Source organism: Triticum urartu, chromosome 1 (genome assembly GCF_003073215.2).
Source record: "Triticum urartu cultivar G1812 chromosome 1, Tu2.1, whole genome shotgun sequence".
Taxonomy (NCBI): Eukaryota; Viridiplantae; Streptophyta; class Magnoliopsida; order Poales; family Poaceae; genus Triticum; species Triticum urartu.
The window spans coordinates 341177990-341203009 of NC_053022.1; positions in this window are offsets into that span (position 1 = coordinate 341177990).

The following is a 25020-nucleotide window of genomic DNA, read 5'->3' on the forward strand; positions in this document are numbered from 1 at the left end:
GGTATCCCCGCCCACTTGTCCCAGTGATGCTTCTTCGATTGTCGGGAGGCTTGTGGAGAATTGTCTGTCTCCAGATCTGGTTCTTCGGGTCTGACTTTTTCTTTTGCGGGTTTGTCTTGGTGTTGTCCTGCGAAGCAAACACCGTTTTGACCGAGGAAGATTTGCCAGCCTCGGCCTAGTTGAGGAGTGTGTGAGATTTTTGTTCCCCAACTCTGCCTGTCGACCCTAGGGCATTCTACAAGCGCTCTCTCATGTTTTATTCTCCGATGCGACAATTTCCTATGCATATCATGCCCGCCAATGTCTTTGCATCTACATCGACAACTTTCTTATTGCTACTTGTAGAACTTTTGTGTTTCAACAAGTTTGCTTTGCTGAGACAGAGGCTCACAACGAGGTTTGCTCAGAGCGTGCCGACAGTGGATGCAGGAGGAAGAAGATTTTGGCACCCCCAAAAATTAGAATGTATATATTCTTTTCTGTGAGGATGTTTTTGTTTTTGTAAGAGTGTGTGCTACTTAATATGCTGTCTAAGAAAGGTACCAAATAAAAAGATTATTGATGATATCCTTGTCGGCAATTCCTATCTACCGCTTAGTGCGACAAATACCCACCAAATGTGCACCCTTCTTCCCTCTCGCACGCTGTTTGGGCCAAACCATGCTTCTCTCTTCCACCAGTTATGAAGGTTCCAAAACCTCAACTAGCCAGTTTCTCTCTCTTTCTTCTATGTTTTTCTTTTGTTTTCTTCCAGTTTTTATTTTTTTCTTTTTACTTCTATTTTTTCATACATTAAATTTGGGAACATTTCATAAATCCATGAACATTTTTTAAATACTAGGAAATTTTTCTAAAATTTATGATAATTTTCAAAAATCCGGAAACATATTTTAAAATTAGCAAAAAAATCTAAAATTCAAGATCATTTTTTGAAATCTAGGAACATTTTCAAACGGAACATTTTTCCAAATATAAGTTTTTTGTAAACTCATGATCATTTTTTAAATTTGAGAACATTTTCTAAATTCATGATTTTTAAATCCGAGAATATTTTTCAAATTCATTAACAACTGTTAAAATCTAGGAACATTTTAAAATTCACGACCTGTGTTTGAAGTATGAAAACGTGTTTTCAAAATTGTGATTTTTTTTTAAATTTAGAACATTTTTAAAATCCCTAGACATTTTTTCAAATCCAAGATCATTTTTTTCGAATGTGTATTTTTATCAAAAAATCAAAACATTTTATGGAATTCGGGAACAATTTTAAAATTAATGAAGATTTCTGGAAATCGGATAATTAATTTTCAAATTCATGAACATTTCTTGAAATCCATATTTTTTTTAACATAAGAACTTGCTTGAACCATATGAGGCCAATTCGTCCACTTAACCTGAGTGAGCATACGTCGAAACTCAATATTTGTGGAGTCTCCCTTACACTGAAGCAATGGAAACATCTTTTAGCTAGACAATACTATACTAGATGGATTAGTGCATTGTGCTGCGCCAGGAATCAGTGCTAGCAGGGGAGAAGCAGGGGAGCTTGTTGGAGACGCCCTTAGGGTAGCCTCAGGTAATTTCAGGGACACTATGCATCGTGTAACTTTATGATTTGGACGTGTGTGTAGTTTTGTTTTGTAGTTGCTAGCATGAGCCTTATGGAGAGTCCTCCTATTCCGCGCTAGTTGCGGGGAATAGTCATGCCAACACCTAAAGCGGCCTTACATGGGCTGGTCACGGGCACGATCCATTAAGACTAAGATTATTATTTTTTCTGAACTCTTTTATTTAAAAAGGTTTTAGAAAGTTGCCAAAATCCAGTTTAAAATGGAAAAAATATATTAAGGAAAATAAAAAATAGTCATGTGAGTAGGTATATATATTCAAAAATTTGTGTCGCATATGTGAGAATGGTTTTTGTAAAAAAATATTTATGTACCAAAAGGTAATATACTTTTTAAAGGAAAATGTGCATGTTAAAAAAAGCTGCTCGTACATGTATGAATATTTTTTTATATCCATGGGATAAACATTCAATTTTAGAAAGAAGTAAAAGTGAAAACAATAAATCAAGAAAATTTAAAAAAAATCAAAATGTTTGATTAAAAAGAAAAAAAAAGAAAAAAATAGTGAAGATTTGCCTCTAGCGAAAACTCTGAATCATAATTTTGTTGCTTCATGTAGAACGTCTTTTTTTGTCCTTTTGTTGCCTTTTCAAGTCAATGTTGGACGTTGTTTCTTTTTGTTTTTCAAAAAAAGTGGTGGCGTGTATACCTGACATTTTATTTTCTTAGGGTAATCAAAATATTATTTTTTGAACTGGATAACCAAAATATTTGATGATGAAAGAAGCGGCAAGGCATGTGGGACAAACACTTGGCTAGCTCATAGATAGGCCCACAAAGCAGCAGTGGTGGACTAACGCAGTTGTCCTCGGCACGACACAACACAACACAACCCACACGCCTAACAATAACCTGCTACACGGCTATAGCACCCAAGAACTTGTTAAAAGGTGTCCGATAGGCGCCAGTTGACCGGCCCAAATTTGGCCCAGTTGCCACGTAGCCGTGCAATCCAGCAGGCAACACCCGTCTGATATGCCCCTAAATCACCGTCTTCCCTTCGTAGGTCAACGCAAGCAGGAAAAAAGCTCCATCCGGCTGTGTCCCCGTCCAACGCGCCCTCCGGCAAGGGCAGCATCACTGCCGCTTCCCTCCTCGCGACACCGCTCGCCGCAGCTCTCTCGCATCACCACACATGGTTGCAGCAAGCATGTCGTTGTAGCATCACATGACCATGGGCGTTGTGCCTCCACTGACGCCTGTTTTCCCCGCATGCATCTCCTCCAGCTGTTGTCTGGCTCCCCCCCTCTGTCAGCATCTCGTGATGCTCACCATCGTGGTAGTCGTGCATGGATGTAGCAAAAACTTTGCCGGTCATAGCAAAACCTGAAGACATTTGTAGCAAAAGTGCCATCACCGTCAATCCGTGTGGAAGCACCGCCATGAATGGATATAGCAAAAGTTGACAATAGTTGCAGCAAAAAACCTCGTCGCCGCAGTCGCACTCGTAGCTAAGTAATGAAGGATGTAGCAAACAACAACACCGGTCGTGGCAAACCGACAAACGGTTGAGCAAACATCGTCGCCGTCGTCAGGTGTCGCAGCTAATCTGTGCATGCTTGTAGCAAATAATATCTCTGGTGGTAACTTTTGCCATAGCCGATTGTAGCAAAAGAACATCGTCATCGCCGTCGGGGTTGTAGCATCATCATGAATGATGTAGCAAATGCAGATATCAGTAGTAGAAAAAACTGATGACCATTACAGCATAAACTTTATCGCCACCGTCGCGACATCTCACACCAACGGTCGCGATATCCCCCGCGACGCCTGTTGTAGCAGCTCTCACGTCGGCCGCGCATCGGTGTTGCCTCTGATCTCACCATTTACAGCGACGACGATTTTGCCCAGCCGTTTCCTTGAGCAGCACCGGTAATGGATGGAGCATAGGATGGGCGTAGGGGTGCATGTGGCCTAGGAGAGAGGCATCACTGGTGAGGGGACCTAGAGGTGCGCGGAGCTGGGGCCGACGAGGGCCATGGCGGAGGAACACGGGCTGCTTCATGGGGGCGTGAGGAAGACGAAGGCCATGGTATGGAGGGCGAGAGGAAGGAGATAAGATAGGGAAAAGCGAACTAAGTGTGTGTGGACTAGAAGTGGTTAATAATTGAGGGCGTTGGATCTATAGTCATCCTACAACGCGCGAGCGACCAGCCCAACATTGGGACGGCCGGCCGGAGGGAAACGTCTCCCTAAAAAAACAAGAACCAACACACACGTCATGTGGAGGATATATTTGGCTACAATAGTAGTGGGCCACTGCAGCTGTCCAATGTGGTAGGGCTACAGCTCGACCCTACATGGTAGTGAGTTGGAAAATGGTCAATGGCCTCACGGCGCTGATGAGGACATGACTATCTTGGATACGACCAAAAATATTGCATACATGCATATTTGTGAGGTGTATGGGATATTTGTAGAATCCACATATGAAGATAAGGGAAAAAGAGAAGTTTAGGTGATGTTTAAAAAGTCCTCTCATGTCACTTTTGGGCCAAGAGAAAATAGAGTTCAAATTCCACACGTTCTGTTCTCAGATTCGGACTGTACAGACATACTTGACTCAAAACGCCAATATCTCTTTCATACGGACTCCGAATTGGGTCATTCATTTCTTGTTGGAAAGTTTATTTCGTGAACTTTACAACCCAATTGGATTCACCTTCAAATTCGTCCGGAGCATTGAGATATTGATGAAATAATCTGACGCTGCAGCAAAATCCAAGTCAAACTACAAGTCCAAAGGTGTTGCATCACCTCTACTTGGACCCATGATCCTTGTATGACCTAGGATTAGTTTTGGACTACCTTGAGATGTCCTCCCACCTCCTTGGCCATCACCCCTTACTCCTATATAAGTAGATTAATCTAATAGCTTTTTGCTTGAGATTTGTTTAGTTAAAAGTTAGCCATTGCAACTTCGTGAACTCGTTTGTATCCAACAGCCAGACCAAGACCGCTTTTGAATCCCCACCTTCATCAATACTTCATCTATATTCGCAATATTTGGATTGATTTTACCATATTCTTGCTTGTTCTTCGATTGCGTACAGGAATAGACCTTCGTGGTCAGGTTGATCGTGCTCCGGCGTGGTCAATAACCTCTCAGAGTTGGTTTAGCGATTGCTAAGGCGCAACATTGTGCATGTTTGTAGAAGGATCGTCGAAGTAGGCACCCCAGGCTTTACACTTTATGCTTCCGGCTCGTATGTTGTGTGGAATTGTGAGCGGATAACAATTTCACACAGGAAACAGCTATGACCATGATTACGCCAAGCTATTTAGGTGAGACTATAGAATACTCAAGCTTGGGTATTTGAGACCAAGTGACACATTACAAAATCTCATGTTTAGCCCGTTGGCTATCACGAAGGAAAAAATAGAGAAGAAAAAAGAAGTGAGAGAAAAAATAGAGAAGAAAAAAACCTAATTTGGGGGTCTATCTAGACTCAACCTCGTACCTAAATTTGGATTGAAATCTGTTTTGCGCACTGTTCGGAAAAACACGCATATCTTCCTCATACGAAGTCCGTTTTTTCTCCACAAATACTCAAATTAAAGCTAGCAATGAGCCACATCTGAATAGTTGCAGAAGCTAGTTCAATATGTGGCACCTCAAAATCGGTTTCTAAATAGGTATTTTTTCCTCTGAAGTTCAAGAACACACTTTCTCACTGTTTTTCATGCCACTTCCCGAATGTTTTGACTCCTCATACGAACTCGGAATTGAGTGATTCTTTTTGCGTTAGAAAGCTTGAGTCAGTAGAATCTTGAGGAAAATTATCAAAATATTGGCACAAAATTTTCTCGAGGAAAGTTGGAGATAGATTTTTAGTATATGCTACTTGGATTCTCATCATTATCTTTATTGTCATTGTGATCTTCGTTTATATCTTGCTGTCCAGAGCTACTTCCTATCCTTTGTTGCTACTAGTTGTGCTATGCTGTGACATCATTAGTGTTCTAAGTTCGCGTCTCTAATACGGTCTAGCTTAGGACTAACACAGTATTGTCGTTGAACGTTTATTCAGCATTGCATCTCTGATTGATTATTCCTAATCGTTTGCTACCATATATTTAAGCCTTCCAAGCTCCACATATTTCTACACCGTATATACATATGTTCCCCTGGCAATCGTTTTACTCAATCTTCAGAGTTATTAGACACCGCTGGTTGCCGGCACCACCTGCTGCATGGTATGAACTTATAAGATATTGATATTTGCTTTACTGTGAGCGCTTTACCACCACGTCTTAGTAGTTCATAGGAACATTATTCCTGAATTTTGTTTTTTGTTTCTACTAATCATGACATGTTTTGGAGATAAGCGTTCTTAGACGACGGACACATTTTCACCACCATGAGAGGTGCGACAACACACACAAGCACATGGTCAGATTATCTCTTTACCGTCATTTGAGGGTACATTTAATCCTGCTATTTATCTAGCTTGGGAGCTTGAAGTAGAACAAGTTTTTAGTCACCATGATCTTTCTGAACTTGAGAGAATATGAACTGCCACTGGGGCATTTACTGGTTTTGCTTCTGTTTCGTGGAGTGTGCATTGTAAGAAAAACATTGATAACCAACCCACAACTTAGGAAGATTTGAAAGCTGTAATGGGACATCAGTTTGTCCCTGCTTACTATCATTGTGAATTGCTTCACAAATTAGAACAACTAAAACAAGGCAGTAACAGTGTTAATGCTTACTACCAAGAGTTCAGATCTTACATGCATCATTGTGACATAGATGAATCCGAGGATGATACAAAGAATAGAATTTTTATGGTTTGAACCATGACAATCGTGCAAGATTTTAAGATTTTGTGGTTTTGTGATTTTTTATATTCCATGTTGCATTACTGGTATGTATGTTCGTGCTTGTACCTTTGAGAGACAAATGCGGGAAGATGTGTTGGGAGACCGTGATAACTACTATTCCAGTTCATGCTCACCACCACTGATTGTATCCTCCCTCGATGCACCTGCTACAGCGGCAACACCTCAGATTGTGAGCGCGATACTGCCTCTAGTCTATGGTACATTACCATTGTATGTACCTACATGATCTGAGTCATTGCGACAAGGTAACACTAAAGGTATTGATGAAATAACTTCACACAAGGATGATGAATGTCTAGTTGACTTGAATACATCATGTGTTGAGTTACCTATTGATTTGAGCACAACACTTATTTTAGAGAATCATGTTACTATTATGAATGTGCCATGTGATCAAACAGCTGAAATACCAACAATTTTGAGTGCACCAATTGAATTAACTATTGATGCAAAAGAACCATGTAAATTAGGGAATAAATCAAATTTGGATCAAATACATTTGAAAATAATTGTGCCAATGTTTAATCATTTTGATATGACCTCTAATCTTGTTGATGATGCTATGCCAAATGACTTATTGCATGTTTGCTTATTTAAGCATGTTGTAGCATGTAAATTTGATGCAAGTAAGGTTTATTCACCAATGTTGGGATGGTTTATTGATGAACATTGTCAATATTTTGATATGAATAAGAGCTTTACTTATATGTGTAAACTGAGTTGCAATATTTTCATGCCTTCTACTTATTGTGATAATATTTTGGTTTTATATTTCATGAACTACGAAAGTTACTCATGTATACATGTGTCATATGTGCAAAAACCAACGGAAGTAAAAAATGGATGACATATAAATTAATAAATATACAACATGTACACTTTGTCTCTTTTGTTAGCCACATTTTAGATTAAGCAATGTCGATGACAGCTTTGTTTTCAAGAAGGGGAGGATGAGGAGGACATGACTATCTTGGATACGACCAATTTTTTTTCATACATGCATATTTGTGAGGTGTATGGGACATTTGTATAATCCACATATGAAGATAAGGGAAAATAGAAATTTAGGTGTTGTTCAAAAAGTTCTCTCACGTCACTTTTGGGCCAAAAGAAAATAGAGTTCAAGTACCACACGTTCTGTTCTCAGATTCGGACTACACACACAAACCTGACTCAAAACGCCAATATTTCCTTCATACGAACTCCGAATTGGGTGATTCGGTTTTTGTTGGAAAGTTTATATTGTGAAATTTCCAACCCAATTAGATTCACCTTCAAATTCGCCTAGAGCGTTGAGATATTGACGAAACAATCTTACACTGCAGCAGAATCCAAATCAAACTACAAGGCCAAAGGTGTTGCATCACCTCTACTTGTGCCCATGAGCCTTGTATGATCTAGGATTAGTTTTAGCCTGCCTTGGGACGTCCTCCCACCTCCTTGGCCACCACCCCTTACTCCTATATAAGTAGACCAATCTAGTGGTTTTTGCTTGGGATTTGTTTAGTTAAAAGTTAGCCATTGCAACTTTGTGTACTTCGTTTGTGTCCAACGACCAAACCAAGACTGCTTTCGGATCCCCGCCTTTATCAATATTTCACCTATATTCGTAATATTCAGATTGCTTTTATCATATTCTTGCTTGTTCTTCGATTGTGTACAGGAATAGACATTCATGGTCAGGTTGATCGTGCTCCGGCGTGGTCAATAACCTCTCGGAGTTGGTTTAGCGATTGCTAAGGCGCAACGTCGTGCACATTTGTAGTCAGATTGTCAAAGTCGACTCCACCAAATCGATAGATATCATCTCATCGAAATATCGGGACACCCTCGCCTCTACCAGGCGCTTGCAGCTAGCCCCGCATAAACTATGTAGGGATAAGCTTGGGTATTTGAGACCAAGTGACACATTACAAAATCTCATGTTTAGCTCGTTGCCTATCACGAAGGATCTCCTGCTAAAAATGTTAACGTTAACTCTCAACAAACCTTTACAGAATGACCAATACATCGGCTTTGTTGTAACTTGGGACAAAAGTTAGACCTAAGGTATTTGTTTTGTAGCAACTCTTGCCTTCCTCGTTAAGCAGTTTGGGTGATTTGAAACTGTTAGAATTATTGTATTTTAATAGGATGAAACTTTCATATTTTGTGCAAGTTATCTGAAAGTTACAAGTCGGATCCTTATGTGGTGTTCCGTACAACATGGGGAGGCATGAGCTTCTAGGTACATCTAGTGTTATACAACCAATGTGAGACAGTTGCGCGGGTTATGTTCAACCTGCTTGAATGACAGTTCAATGATAGGATTGGTGAATGAGTAATACAATCTTATTCTATTGGTTGTGTTGATCCATGTATGCTCCTTGTATGACATCTTGGATATTTTAACATTTCTTCAATAAAATGGTTTTGTGCATCAATCAATGCAGACGCTGCTGATTTCGCCTCTTCAAAAAAATCAAGTTGTATATGAAAGTATTATTGTCATATACAAGCTGTCAATATTTAAACGATACGTAAGTAGTGATTGAGCATATTATTGAACGACAAACTACAAGAAAACAGTAAAGTACTATTCTCCTTTACAAGTTGTCAATACTTAATGGCAGGTATGTACTGACTAAGCGTATTAATGAATGACAAACTACTACAAGACTAACATATATACTAACAAAATACTACCAATGACTAAACGTAAGTGGTAGGTATATGATGACTTGACCTGATTAATGAATGGCAAACTGCAGAATGGACACCCTTTTCATCCTAAAGCCAACCCACTATGGATGTATGGTAGGCACAATAGCACCCGAGTGTAGAAACTCCATGTCCCTTCTATAATGCAAATATGTAATAGCATGTTGTCATTGAGTGTGGAAGTTCGGATTCCTGCTTCTAGTTAGGAAAAAAATCAAAGACTTTAAACTTGCATATCAAAGTTTTAGAATTGTACAAAAGCACTTACATGTACATGTAGTGTCTTTTACATATACTACCTCCATTTGAATCAACAAGGGGCTTGTGCATTCGGAGATTTAACTTTGACCATCAATCAAACCAATAATATATATGTCATGTGACTCTTATCATACATAAACCCATATTTTGTTGATTAAATTGATGATCAAAATTAAAACTTGAAACGTGTGCACACCTTAGTCACTAGAATGGAGAGAATATCTAACATTTGGATTAAGATACTCAAATTTGGCAGCCACATAAAACCAAAAAATGCAGATCTTTAATAACGAATAGTATATCTATAATGGATCAACTTATTTATCTTTTCTTGTGTAACCCACAACCCACATATAAAATATTCTTTTATGTGATTGTACAGGTATATAGTACCTATTTACATGGGTAAATGTGTTTTTTTGGAGAACCATGTTCACTTGGCCCTAGTATTCATTTTGAGTTTTCGTCTTGTCAACATGAAGTCTTACGTCACAAAGATACCATCTTAATTGCCTCCTTGACCTTCAAAAACCAATCATTAGCCGGTCGCTCGTGGTGATCTTACCTTGTGGTAGGCAACATCCGGGAAGAGGATTTCGTGTGGGGGCACCGACCCTATTTTTCTTTTGGCTTTAGATTTTTAATATTTCATATATTTTGAACCAAAAGTACAAATTAAGTTTCATTTGCATATTTGTGTTTCATGTGGCAAGGGCTTTCAAATAAGATCCATTTTAAATATATTTTGATGAGTTTTAAAACTTCGTTAAGTTTTAATTGCTAGAACTTGATACAAGTGTACGACAAAATCATAAGTTTCATCAACTAAAACTTAAATCTTGGTGTGCCCTCGTGCGGAATCCAATGGCTTTGCGAATCGCGAAGCTATCGGCTGGCCAGACATGAATGTGTAGTTACATGACCCCAGACTTACGCGTGGGGCTGCAAACAAGTCGAGTTTGAGCGAGTTGGACTAGGCTCTACTCAACTCATAGTAAGATTCGAGCGAGCTCAAACGTAGTGAAACTCAAGGTCAAGTTGTAGAAAGTGACTCGTGTAGTTTGTAACGATGTCAAGTCGATCTCAAGCTAGTTTTGAGCTAAATAAGACATTTTTAATAACCTAAGACAAATTTTTGAATAAGATAGGCCACAAAACATCATAAGAAACCACTATAATTATTAGTCCAATCGAAATGATTATAATATAAATTATTTCAAGGTTGTTTGACTCATTCTCTGTCAACTAAAAACAGGTACTTAATAGACTGGTTCTAAATAGTAAGAGATCGCATATGAATTAGCAAGAAAAAACCCGAAGGTGCATCTGCTCTCAAATTTGACAAAAAAATAACATGACATTTAACACACGACTGACCACATAGCATGCCCTCAATTTTCTCTGTGCTTAAATAAGCTTCCGTGTTGGATATTAGATAAAATATAATAAATTCATACAAGAAATAAAAGGTATTTTTCCTATTTTCTTTAAATATATATCAATATTATTTAATATAGTTATATATATCTGTTGGGGAACACGGTAATTTCAAAAAAAATCCTACGCAGACGCAAGATCATGGTGATGCATAGCAACAAGAGGGAAGAGTGTTGTCGACGTACCCTCATAGACCATAAGCGAAAGCGTTATGACAACGTGGTTGATGTAGTCGTACGTCTTCACGATCGACCGATCCTAGCACCGAAGGTACGACACCTCCGCGATTTGCACACGTTCGGCTCGGTGACGTCCCACAAACTCATGATCCAGCAGAGTGTCGAGGGAGAGCTTCATCAGCACGACGGCGTGATGATGGTGATGATGATGCTACCGGAACAGGGCTTCACCTAAGCACCGCTATGATATGACCGAGGTGGATTATGATGGAGGGGGCACCGCACACGGCTAAGAGATCAATGATCAACTTGTGTGTCTATGGGGTGCCCCCTGGCCACGTATATAAAGGATGGAGGGAGGAGGAGTCCAGTCCTCATAGGGCGCGCCCAATGTGTGGAGTCTGACTAGGACTCCCTAGTCCTAGTAGGATTCCACCTCCCACATGGAATAGGAAAAAGGGAAGGAAGAAGGAGAAGGAAGGAAGAAGGTGCCCCCTTTCCCTAGTCCAATTCGGACCAGTCCATGGGGAAGGGGCGCGACCACCCTTGAGGCCTTTCTCTCCTTTCCCGTATGTCCCATTACGGCCCAATACGAATTCCCATAACTCTCCGGTACTCCAAAAAATACCCGAATCACTCGGAACCTTTATGATGTCCGAATATAGCCTTCCAATATATCGATCTTTACGTCTTGACCATTTTGAGATTCCTCGTCATGTCACCGATCTCATCCGGGACTCCGAACAAACTTCGGTCATCAAATCACATAACTCATAATACAAAATGTCACAGAACGTTAAGCGTGCGGACCCTACGGGTTCGAGAACTATGTAGACATGATTGGGACTCACTTCCGGTCAATAACCAATAGCGGAACCTAGATGCTCATATTGGTTCCTACATATTCTACGAAGATCTTTATCGGTCAAACCGCATAACAACATGCGTTGTTCCCTTTGTCATCGGTATGTTACTTGCCCAAGATTCGATCGTTGATATCTCAATACCTAGTTCAATCTCGTTACCAGCAAGTCTCTTTAATCATTTCGTAATGCATCATCCCGTAACTAACTCATTAGTCACAATGCTTGCAAGGCTTATAGTGATGTGCATTACCGAGAGGGCCCAGAGATACCTCTCCGATACTCGGAGTGAAAAATCCTAATCTCGATCTATGCTAACACAACAAACACCATTGAAGACACCTATAGAGCACCTTTATAATCACTCAGTTACGTTGTGACGTTTGGTAGCACACAAAGTGTTCCTCCGGTATTCAGGAGTTGCATGATCTCATAGTCATAGGAACATGTATAAGTTATGGAGAAAGCAATAGCAACAAACTAAACGATCATCGTGCTAAGCTAACGGATGGTTCAAGTCAATCACATCATTCTCTAATGATGTGATCCTGTTAATCAAATGACAACTCATGTCTATGGCTAGGAAACTTAAGCATCCTTGATTCAACGAGCTAGTCAAGTAGAGGCATACTAGTGACACTTAGTTTGTCTATGTATTCACACATGTACTAAGCTTCAGGTTAATACAATTCTAGCATGAATAATAAACATTTATCATGATATAAGGAAATAATAATAACTTTATTATTGCCTCTAGGGCATATTTCCTTCAATATCAAGCTAAAATCGAGCAAGCCAATGTTCGTTCAAGATTATCTCATTTCTTGATCAAGCTACATAAAGTGCTCATACACAACTCATTTCTTTTTGACTTGATCTTAAGTTGAGCAGAAAGAAGATTCGATCTCGAGCATTTCTTGTAACCTTACCTGCGTGCCCCTATGAATTTCCAGCGACCTCCGGCCTTCAAAAACTTCTTGGCTCTACCACAACCCGGAGACACTCTAGTGACACATAGCCATCTACGAGACATTCACCCTCGAAGAATAACAAGTTATTTGTTACTTCACTTGGAGAAGAACCCTTGCCAAGATTCCTCGAAGAATCTCTCAAACCCTTTAGATATGTCTCACATATTCCCTCCAATGTAGTGGAGTAAAATGGAGAGAGATATCAATTAGTGATTCTGGACAATACACCAATCGATGGTACTGAAACCTAATAGAGATCACCTGCAAAAAAAGAAACCTGATAGAGATCACTCTGAATGGTCAAACAAAAAGTTGAACACATCTAGACTTTCGCCACTTGGTGGTTCTGGACATTGCTGGTACTTCTTTGGTTGAGAAAACCTAGACATCCTCGGTGGCTCCGGACACCTCCTTTTGGGGGTTCCAGACCTTCATAGAGCACCCTTTGATTTTATGTGGTATTTTTGACAATCACACTAGGTGGATCCAAAGCAAAATTAAATAAATTCCCACTAACTCTTGTTGTAAGCCCTTGTTTCGAAGTATGGGATACGTGTAAAAGTAGAGACTCGGAGATAGTTTCATCTAGATTAGGGATTCTTCTTGGGAGCTTAGAGCATCTTCAAGAGACTCCCTTTCCTCAATAAAATTCTTATATTAGGGAGTTGGTGATGACCCACAAGTGTAGGGGATCTATCGTAGCCTTTTCGATAAGTAAGAGTGTCGAACCCAACGAGGAGCAGAAGGAAATGATAAGCGATTTTCAGCAAGATATTCTCTGCAAGCACTGAAATTATCGGTAACAAATAGTTTTGTGATAAAGTAATTTGTAACGAGTAACAAGTAATGCAAGTAAATAAGATGCAGCAAGATGGCCCAATCCTTTTTGTAGCAAAGGACAAGCCTGGACAAACTCTTACATAAAGGAAAGCACTCCCGAGGACACATGGGAATTATCGTCAAGCTAGTTTTCATCATGCTCATATGATTCGCATTCGGTACTTTGATAATTTGATATGTGGGTGGACCGGTGCTTGGGTACTGCCCTTCCTTGGACAAGCATCCCACTTATGATTAACCCCTATTGCTTGCATCCGCATCTACAACAGAAGTATTAAGGTAAACCTAAGCATAGCATGAAACATATGGATCCAAATCAGCCCATTACAAAGCAACTCATAAACTAGGGTTTAAGATTCTGTGACTCTAGCAACCCATCATCTACTTATTACTTCCCAAAGCCTTCCTCTAGGCCCAAACAATGGTGAAGTGTCATGTAGTCGACGTTCACATGACACCACTAGAGGAAAGACAACATACATCTCATCAAAATATCGAACGAATACCAAATTCACATGAATACTTATAGCAAGACTTCTCCCATGTCCTCAGGAACAAACGTAACTACTCACAAATCATATTCATGTTCATAATCAGAGGGGTATTAATATGCATAATGGATCTGAACATATGATCTTACACCAAGTAAACCAACTAGCATCAACTACAAGGAGTAATCAACACTACTAGCAACCCATAGGTACCAATCTGAGGCCTTGAGACAAAGATTGGATACAAGAGATGAACTAGGGTTTGAGATGAGATGTTGCTGGTGAAGATGTTGATGGAGATTGACCCCATCCCTATGAGAGGATAATTGGTGATGACGATGGTGATGATTTCCCCCTCCCGGAGGGAAGTTTCCCCGGCAGAACAGCTCCGCCGGAGCCCTAGATTGGTTCCGCCAAGGTTCCGCCTCATGGCGGCGGAGTTTCGTCCCGAAAGCTTGCTTATGATTTTTTTTCTCCACAAAGGACTCCATAGAGCCAAATATGGGCATCAGAGGGTTGCCAGGGGGCCCACAAGGCAGGGGCGCGCCTAGGGGGTAGGGCACGCCCCCCACCCTCGTGGACGGTGGGTGGCCCCCCTGGTACTTCTTTCGCCCAATATTTTTTATATATTCTAAAACGTGCTCCCGTGAAGACTCAAGACTTTTGGAGTTGTGCAGATTAGGTCTCTAATATTTGCTCCTCTTTCAGCCCAGAATTCCAGCCGCCGGCATTCCCCCTCTTCATGTAAACCTTGTAAAATAAGAGAGAATAGGCATAAGTATTGTGACATAATGTGTAATAGCAGCCCATAATGCAATAAATATCGATATAAAAGCATGATGCAAAATGGACGTATCAACTCCCCCAAGCTTAGACCTCGCCTGTCCTCAAGCGAAAGCCGAAATCGAAAAAATATGTCCACATGTTTAGAGATAGAGGTGTCTATAAAAATAAAATACGGACATGAGGGCATCATGATAATTCTTAGAACAGCAACATATACATATATTGTCATATGATTTCTTATGCTAAAGTAACAATTCCATCACAATTTCAAGTATGAATCATAAACTTCATTGAGAACCAACAAACTCTAATCTCACTCACTGAGGCAATTGCAATTTATCATAACATCAGAAAGAGTCAATAAGATCTTTTCAGCAAGTGCGCATACTCAACCATCATTTAGTCTTTCACAATTGCTAACACTCATGCGATATTTATGGTTATGAAGTTTTAATCGGACATAGAGAAAGATAGGGGCTTAAAGTTTTGCCTCCCAACCCCTTACCTCAAGGGTAATTTCAACAATAATAGTTCATGAAAACTCACATCCAATTAGCTATATATATCAGGATCTTTCCAACACATTGTGCTTGCCAAAGGATAAAATGTAAAAAGAAAAGGTGAAGATCACCGTGACTCTTTGCATGAAGTATAAGACAAGAATAAAAGATAGGCCCTTCGCAGAGGGAAGCAGAGGTTGTCATGTGCTTTTATGGTTGGATGCACAAAATCTTAATGCGAAAGAACGTCACTTTATATTGCCACTTGTGATATGTACCTTTATTATGCAGTTTGTCGCTTTTATTTCTTACACATCACAAGATCGTATAAAGCTTATTTTCTCCTCACTAATAAATCATACTCCCTCTGTTCCGAATTACTTGTCTTGGATTTGTCTAGATACGGATGTATCTAGACTCATTTTAGTGCTAGATACCTCCGTATCTAGACAAATCTAAGACAAGTAATTCGGAACAGAGGGAGTACATATTTAGAGAGCAATTTTTATTGCTTGCAGCGATGACAACTTACTTGAAGGATCTTACTCAATCCATAGGTAGATATGATGGACTCTCATGGCAAAACTGGGTTTAAGGATATTTAGAAGCACAAGTAGTATCTCTACTTGGTGCAAAGAATTTGGCTAGCATGAGAGGGAAAGGCAAGCTCAACATGTTGGATGATCCATGACAATATAATTTATCTCAGATGTAAGAAAACATAACCCATTACGTTGTCTTCCTTGTCCAACATCAACTCTTTAGCATGTCATATTTTAATGAGTGCTCACAATCATAAAAGATGTCCAAGATAGTATATTTATATGTGAAAACCTCTCTTTCCTTATTATTTCCTATTAATTGCAACGATGACCAAAACTATATTTGTCAACTCTCAACAACTTTTATTCATCATACTCTTTATATGTGAAGTCATTACTGAAGGAAATATGCCCTAGAGGCAATAATAAAGTTATTATTTATTTCCTTATATCATGATAAATGTTTATTATTCATGCTAGAATTGTATTAACCGGAAACATAATACATGTGTGAATACATAGACAAACAAAGTGTCACTAGTATGCCTCTACTTGACTAGCTTGTTAATCAAAGATGGTTATGTTTCCTAACCATGAACAATGAGTTGTTATTTGATTAACGAGGTCACATCATTAGTTGAATGATCTGATTGACATGACCCATTCCATTAGCTTAGCACCCGATCGTTTAGTATGTTGCTATTGCTTTCTTCATGACTTATACATGTTCCTATAACTATGAGATTATGCAACTCCCGTTTGCCGGAGGAACACTTTGGGTGCTACCAAACATCACAACGTAACTGGGTGATTATAAAGGAGCATTACAGGTGTCTCCAAAAGTAGATGTTGGGTTGGCGTATTTCGAGATTAGGTTTTGTCACTCCGATTGTCGGAGAGGTATCTCTGGGCCCTCTCGGTAATGCACATCACTTAAAGCCTTGCAAGCATTGCAACTAAATGAGTTAGTTGCGGGATGATGTATTACAGAACGAGTAAAGAGACTTGCCGGTAACGAGGTTGAACTAGGTACTGGAATACCGTCGATCGAATCTCGGGCAAGTAACATACCGATGACAAAGGGAACAACGTATGTTGTTGTGCGGTCTGACCAATAAAGATCTTCGTAGAATATGTAGGAGCCAATATGGGCATCCAGGTCCCGCTATTGGTTATTGACCGAAGACGTGTCTCGGTCATGTCTACATTGTTCTCGAACCCGTAGGGTCCGCACGCTTAAGGTTACGATGACAGTTATATTATGAGTTTATGCATTTTGATGTACCGAAGGTTGTTCGGAGTCCCGGATGTGATCACGGACATGACGAGGAGTCTCGAAATGGTCGAGACATAAAGATTGATATATTGGAAGCCTATGTTTGGATATCGGAAGTGTTCCGGGTGAAATCGGAATTTTACCGGAGTACCGGGAAGGTTACCGGAACCCCCCCGGGAGCTAAATGGGCCATGATGGGCCTTAGTGGAAAAGAGAAGAGGCAGCCCTACATGGGCTGTGCGCCTCCCCCTTCCCCTAGTCCTATTAGGACTAGGAGAGGTGGCCGGCCCCCTCTCTCTCTTTTCCCCCTCCGCGAATCCTATTCCAACTAGGATTGGGGGGGGGGAATCCTACTCCCAGAGGGAGTAGGACTCTCCTGGCGCGCCACACCTTGGCCGGCCAGCCTCCCCCCCTCTAGTCCTTTATATACTGAGGCAGAGGCACCCTAGAACAGACAAGTTGATCCACGTGATCTATTCCTTAGCCGTGTGCGGTGCCCCCTGCCACCATAGTCCTCGATAATACTGTAGCGGAGTTTAGGCGAAGCCCTGCTGCTATAGTGCATCAAGATCGTCACCATGCCGCCGTGCTGACGGAACTCTTCCCCGACACTTTGCTGGATCGGAGTCCGGGGATCGTCATCGAGCTGAACGTGTGCTCGAACTCGGAGGTGCCGTAGTTTCGGTGCTTGATCGGTTGGATCGTGAAGACGTACGACTACTTCCTCTACGTTGTGTCAGCGCTTCCGTAGTCTGTCTGCGTTGGGTACATAGACAACCCTCTCCCCTCTCGTTGCTATGCATCACATGATCTTGCGTGTGCGTAGGAATTTTTTTGAAATTACTACGAAACCCACAGTGGCATCAGAGCCTAGGTTATTTATGTTGATGTTATATGCACGAGTAGAACACAAGTGAGTTGTGGGCGATATAAGTCATACTGCCTACCAGCATGTCATACTTTGGTTTGGCGGCATTGTTGGACGAGACGACCCGGACCAACATTACGCGTACGCTTACGCGAGACCGGTTTCCCCGACATGCTTTGCACATAGGTGGCTTGCGGGCGACTGTCTCTCCAACTTTAGTTGAACCAAGTATGGCTACGCCCAGTCCTTGTGAAGGTTAAAACGGAGTCTATTTGACAAACTATTGTTGTGGTTTTGATGCGTAGGTGAGATTGGTTCTTGCTTAAGCCCGTAGCAGCCACGTAAAACTTGCAACAACAAAGTAGAGGACGTCTAACTTGTTTTTGCAGGGCATGTTGTGATGTGATATGGTCAAGACATGATGCTGAATTTTATTGTATGAGATGATCATGTTTTGTAACCGAGTTATCGGCAACTGGCAGGAGCCTTATGGTTGTCGTTTTATTGTATGCAATGAAATCGCGATGTAATGCTTTACTTTATTACTAAGCGGTAGTGATAGTCGTGGAAGCATAAGCTTGGCGAGACGACAACGATGCTACGATGGAGATCAAGGTGTCACGCCGGTGACGATGGTGGTCACGACGGTGCTTCGGAGATGGAGATCACAAGCACAAGATGATGATGGCCATATCGTATCACTTATATTGATTGCATGTGATGTTTATCCTTTTATGCATCTTATCTTGCTTTGATTGACGGTAGCATTATAAGATGATCTCTCACTAAATTATCAAGAAGTGTTCTCCCTGAGTATGCACCGTTGTGAAAGTTCTTCGTGCTGAGACACCACGTGATGATCGGGTGTGATAGGTTCTACGTTCAAATACAACGGGTGCAAAACAGTTGCACACGCGGAATACTCAGGTTATACTTGACGAGCCAAGCATATACAGATATGGCCTCGGAACACGGAGATCGAAAGGTCGAGCGTGAATCATATAGTAGATATGATCAACATAGTGATGTTCACCAATGAAACTACTCCATCTCACGTGATGATCGGACATGGTTTAGTTGATTTGGATCACGTGATCACTTAGAGGATTAGAGGGATGTCTATCTAAGTGGGAGTTCTTAAGTAATATGATTAAATTGAACTTAAATTTATCATGAACTTAGTCCTGGTAGTATTTTGCAAATCATGTTGTAGATCAATAGCTCGCGTTGTTGCTTCCCTGTGTTTATTTTGATATGTTCCTAGAGAAAATTGTGTTGAAAGATGTTAGTAGCAAATATGCGGATTGGATCCGTGATCTGAGGTTTATCCTCATTGCTGCACAGAAGAATTATGTCCTTGATGCACCGCTAGGTGACAGACCTATTGCAGGAGCAGATGCAAACGTTATGAACGTTTGGCTAGCTCAATATGATGACTACTTGATAGTTTAGTGCACCATGCTTAATGGCTTAGAATCGGGACTTCAAAGACGTTTTGAACGTCATGGACCATATGAGATGTTCCAGGAGTTGAAGTTAATATTTCAAGCAAATACCAGAGTTGAGAGATATGAAGTCTCCAACAAGTTCTATAGCTAAAAGATGGAGGAGAATCGCTCAACTAGTGAGCATGTGCTCAGATTGTCTGGGTACTACAATCGCTTGAATCAAGTGGGAGTTAATCTTCCAAATAAGATAGTGATTGACAGAATTCTCTAGTCACCATCACCAAGTTAGTAGAACTTCGTGATGAACTATGATATGCAAGGGATAATGGAAACGATTCCCAAGCTCTTCGTAATGCGGAAATTGACGAAGGTAGAAATCGAGAAAAACATCAAGTGTTGATGGTAGACAAGACCACTAGTTTCAAGAAAAGGGCAGAGGGAAGAAGGGGAACTTCAAGAAGAACAGCAATCAAGTTGCTGCTCAAGTGAAGAAGCCCAAGTCTGGTCCTAAGCCTGAGACTAAGTGTTTCTACTGCAAAGGGACTGGTCATTGGAAGCGGAACTACCCCAAGTGATTGGCAGATAAGAAGGATGGCAAAGTGAACATAAGTATATTTGATATACATGTTATTGATGTGTACTTTACTAGTGTTTATAGAAACCCCTCAGTATTTGATACTAGTTCAGTTGCTAAGATTAGTAACTCGAAACGGGAGTTGCAGAATAAACAGAGACTAGTTAAGGGTGAAGTGACGATGTGTGTTGGAAGTGGTTCCAAGATTGATATGATCATCATCGCACACTCCCTATACTTTCGGGATTAGTGTTGAACCTGAATAAGTGTTATTTGGTGTTTGCATTGAGCATGAATATGATTTGATCATGTTTATTGTAATACAGTTATTCATTTAAGTAAGAGAATAAATTGTTGTTCTGTTTACATGAATAAAACCTTATATGGTTACACACCCAATGAAAATAGTTCGTTGGATCTCGATCGTAGTGATACACATAATCATAATATTGAAACCAAAAGATGCAAAGTTAATAATGATAGTGCAACTTATTTGTAGCACTGCCGTTTAGGTCATATTGGTGTAAAGCGCATGAAGAAACTCCATGCTGATGGGCTTTTGGAATCATTTGATTATGAATCAGTTGATGCTTGCGAACCATGCCTCATGGGCAAGATGACTAAGACTCTGTTCTTCGAAACAATGGAGCGAGCAACAGATTTGTTGGAAATCATACATACTGATGTATGTGGTCCGATGAATATTGAGGCTCGCGATAGGTATCATTATTTTCTGATCTTCACAGATGATTTGAGCAGATATGAGTATATCTACTTGATGAAACAAAGGTCTGAAACATTTGAAAAGTTCAAAGAATTTCAGAGTGAAGTGGAAAATCATCGTAACAAAAATGAAAAGTTTCTACGATATGATCGCAGAAGTAAAATATTTGAGTTACGAGTTTGGTCTTCAATTAAAACAATGTGGAATAGTTTCACAAACTCATGCCACCTGGAACACCACAGCATAATGGTGTGTCCAAATATCATAACCGTACTTTATTAGATATGGTGCGATCTATGATGTCTCTTACCGATCTACCACTATCGTTTTGGGGTTATGCATTAGAGACAGCTGCATTCACGTTAAATAGGGCACCATCTAAGTCCGTTGAGATGACACAATCTGAACTGTGGTTTGGCAAGAAACCAAAGTTGTCGTTTCTTAAAGTTTGGGGTTATGATGCTTATATGAAAAAGCTTCATCCTAATAAGCTCAAACCCAAATCGGAGAAATATGTCTTCATAGGATACCCAAAGGAGACTGTTGGGTACACCTTCTATCACAAATCCGAAGGCAAGACTTCTGTTGCTAAATTCGGAGTTTTTCTAGAGAAGGAGTTTCTCTCGAAAGAAGTGAGTGGGAGGAAAGTAGAACTTGATGAGGTAATTGTACCTGCTCCCTTATTGGAATGTAGTTCATCACAGAAATCTGTTCCTGTGACTACTACACCAATTAGTGAGGAAGCTAATGATGATGATCATGTAACTTCAGATCAAGTTACTACCAAATCTCGTAGGTAAACTAGAGTAAGATCCGCACCAGAGTGGTACGGTAATCCTGTTCTGGAAGTCATGTTACTAGACCATGACGAACTTGTGAACTATGAGGAAGCGATGATGAGCCCAGATTCCGCGAAATGGTTTGAGGCCATGAAATCTGAGATATGATCCATGTATGAGAACAAAGTATGGACTTTGGTTGACTTGCCCACTGATCGGCAAGCAATTGAGAATAAATGGATCTTCAAGAGGAAGACGGACGCTGATAGTAGTGTTACTATCTACAAAGCTAGAATTGTCGCAAAAGGTTTTCGACAAGTTCAAGGTGTTGACTACGATGAGATTTTCTCACTCATATCTATGCTTAAGTCTGTCCGAATCATGTTAGCAATTGCTGCATTTTATGAAATCTGGCAAATGGATAAACAAAATTGCATTCCTTAATGGATTTACTAAAGAAGAGTTGTATACGATGCAACTAGAAGGTTTTGTCGATCCTAAAGGTGTTAACTAAATATGCAAGCTCCAGCGATCCATCTATGGACTGGTGCAAGAATCTCGGAGTTGGAATATACGCTTTCATAAGTTGATCAAAGCATATAGTTTTATACAGACTTGCGGTGAAGCCTGTATTTACAAGAAAGTGAGTGGGAGCACTACATCATTTCTGATAAGTATATGTGTATGACATATTGTTGATCGGAAATAATGTAGAATTATTCTGCAAAGCATAAAGGAGTGTTTGAAAGGAGTTTTTCAAAGAAAGACCTCGGTAAAGCTGCTTACATATTGAGTATCAAGATCTATAGAGATAGATCAAGAAGCTTGATAAGTTTTTCAATGAGTACATACCTTGACAAGATTTTGAAGTAGTTCAAAATGGAACAGTCAAAGAAAAGGTTTCTTGCCTGTGTTACAAGGTGTGAGGTTGAGTAAGACTCAAAGCCCGACCACGGCAGAAGATAGAAAGAGAATGGAAGTCATTCCCTATGCCTCAGTCATAGGTTCTATAAAGTATGCCATGCTGTGTACCAGATCTATTGTATACCATACACTGTGTTAAGAGAGGGAGTACAATAGTGATCTAAGAGTAGATCAATGGACAACGGTCAAAATTATCCTTAGTGGAATAAGGAAATATTTCTCAATTATGGAGGTGACAAAAAGGTTCGTCGTAAAAAGTTACGTCGATGCAAGTTTTGACACAGATCTGGATGACTCTAAGTCTCGATCTAGATACATATTGAAAGTGGGAGCAATAAGCTAGAGTAGCTCCGTGCAGAGCATTGTTGACATAGAAATTCGCAAAATACTTACGGATCTGAATGTGACAGACCCGTTGACTAAAATTATCTCACAAGCAAAACATGATCACACCTTAGTACTCTTTGGGTGTTAATCACATAGCGATGTGAACTAGATTACTGACTCTAGTAAACCCTTTGGGTGTTGATCACATATCAATGTGAACTATGGGTGTTAATCACATGATGATGTGAACTATTGCTGTTAAATCACATGGAGATGTGAACTAGATTATTGACTCTAGTGCAAGTGGGAGACTGAAGGAAATATGCCCTAGAGGCAATAATAAAGTTATTACTTATTTCCTTATATCATGATAAATGTTTATTATTCATGCTAGAATTGTATTAACCGGAAACATAATACATGTGTGAATACATAGACAAACAAAGTGTCACTAGTATGCCTCTACTTGACTAGCTTGTTAATCAAAGATGGTTATGTTTCCTAACCATGAACAATGAGTTGTTATTTGATTAACGAGGTCACATCATTAGTTGAATGATCTGATTGACATGACCCATTCCATTAACTTAGCACCGGATCGTTTAGTATGTTGCTATTGCTTTCTTCATGACTTATACATGTTCCTATAACTATGAGATTATGCAACTCCCGTTTGCCGGAGGAACACTTTGGGTGCTACCAAACATCACAACGTAACTGGGTGATTATAAAGGAGCATTACAGGTGTCTCCAAAGGTAGATGTTGGGTTGGCGTATTTCGAGATTAGGTTTTGTCACTCCGATTGTCGGAGAGGTATCTCTGGGCCCTCTCGGTAATGCACATCACTTAAGCCTTGCAAGCATTGCAACTAAATGAGTTAGTTGCGGGATGATGTATTACAGAACGAGTAAAGAGACTTGCCGGTAACGAGATTGAACTAGGTACTGGAATACCGACGATCGAATCTCGGGCAAGTAACATACCGATGACAAAGGGAACAACGTATGTTGTTATGCGGTCTGACCGATAAAGATCTTCGTAGAATATGTAGGAGCCAATATGGGCATCCAGGTCCCGCTATTGGTTATTGACCGAGACGTGTCTCGGTCATGTCTACATTGTTCTCGAACCCGTAGGGTCCGCACGCTTAAGGTTACGATGACAGTTATATTATGAGTTTATGCATTTTGATGTACCGAAGGTTGTTCGGAGTCCCGGATGTGATCACGGACATGACGAGGAGTCTCGAAATGGTCGAGACATAAAGATTGATATATTGGAAGCCTATGTTTGGATATCGGAAGTGTTCCGGGTGAAATCGGGATTTTACCGGAGTACCGGGAAGGTTACCGGAACCCCCCGGGAGCTAAATGGGCCATGATGGGCCTTAGTGGAAAAGAGAAGAGGCAGCCCTACATGGGCTGTGCGCCTCCCCCTTCCCCTAGTCCTATTAGGACTAGGAGAGGTGGCCGGCCCCCTCTCTCTCTTTTCCCCCTCCGCGAATCCTATTCCAACTAGGATTGGGGGGGGGGAATCCTACTCCCAGAGGGAGTAGGACTCTCCTGGCGCGCCACACCTTGGCCGGCCAGCCTCCCCCCCTCTAGTCCTTTATATACTGAGGCAGAGGCACCCTAGAACAGACAAGTTGATCCACGTGATCTATTCCTTAGCCGTGTGCGGTGCCCCCTGCCACCATAGTCCTCGATAATACTGTAGCGGAGTTTAGGCGAAGCCCTGCTGCTATAGTGCATCAAGATCGTCACCATGCCGCCGTGCTGACGGAACTCTTCCCCGACACTTTGCTGGATCGGAGTCCGGGGATCGTCATCGAGCTGAACGTGTGCTCGAACTCGGAGGTGCCGTAGTTTCGGTGTTTATCGGTTGGATCGTGAAGACGTACGACTACTTCCTCTACGTTGTGTCAGCGCTTCCGTAGTCTGTCTGCGTTGGGTACGTAGACAACCCTCTCCCCTCTCGTTGCTATGCATCACATGATCTTGCGTGTGCGTAGGAAATTTTTTGAAATTACTACGAAACCCAACAATTACTCTCCATA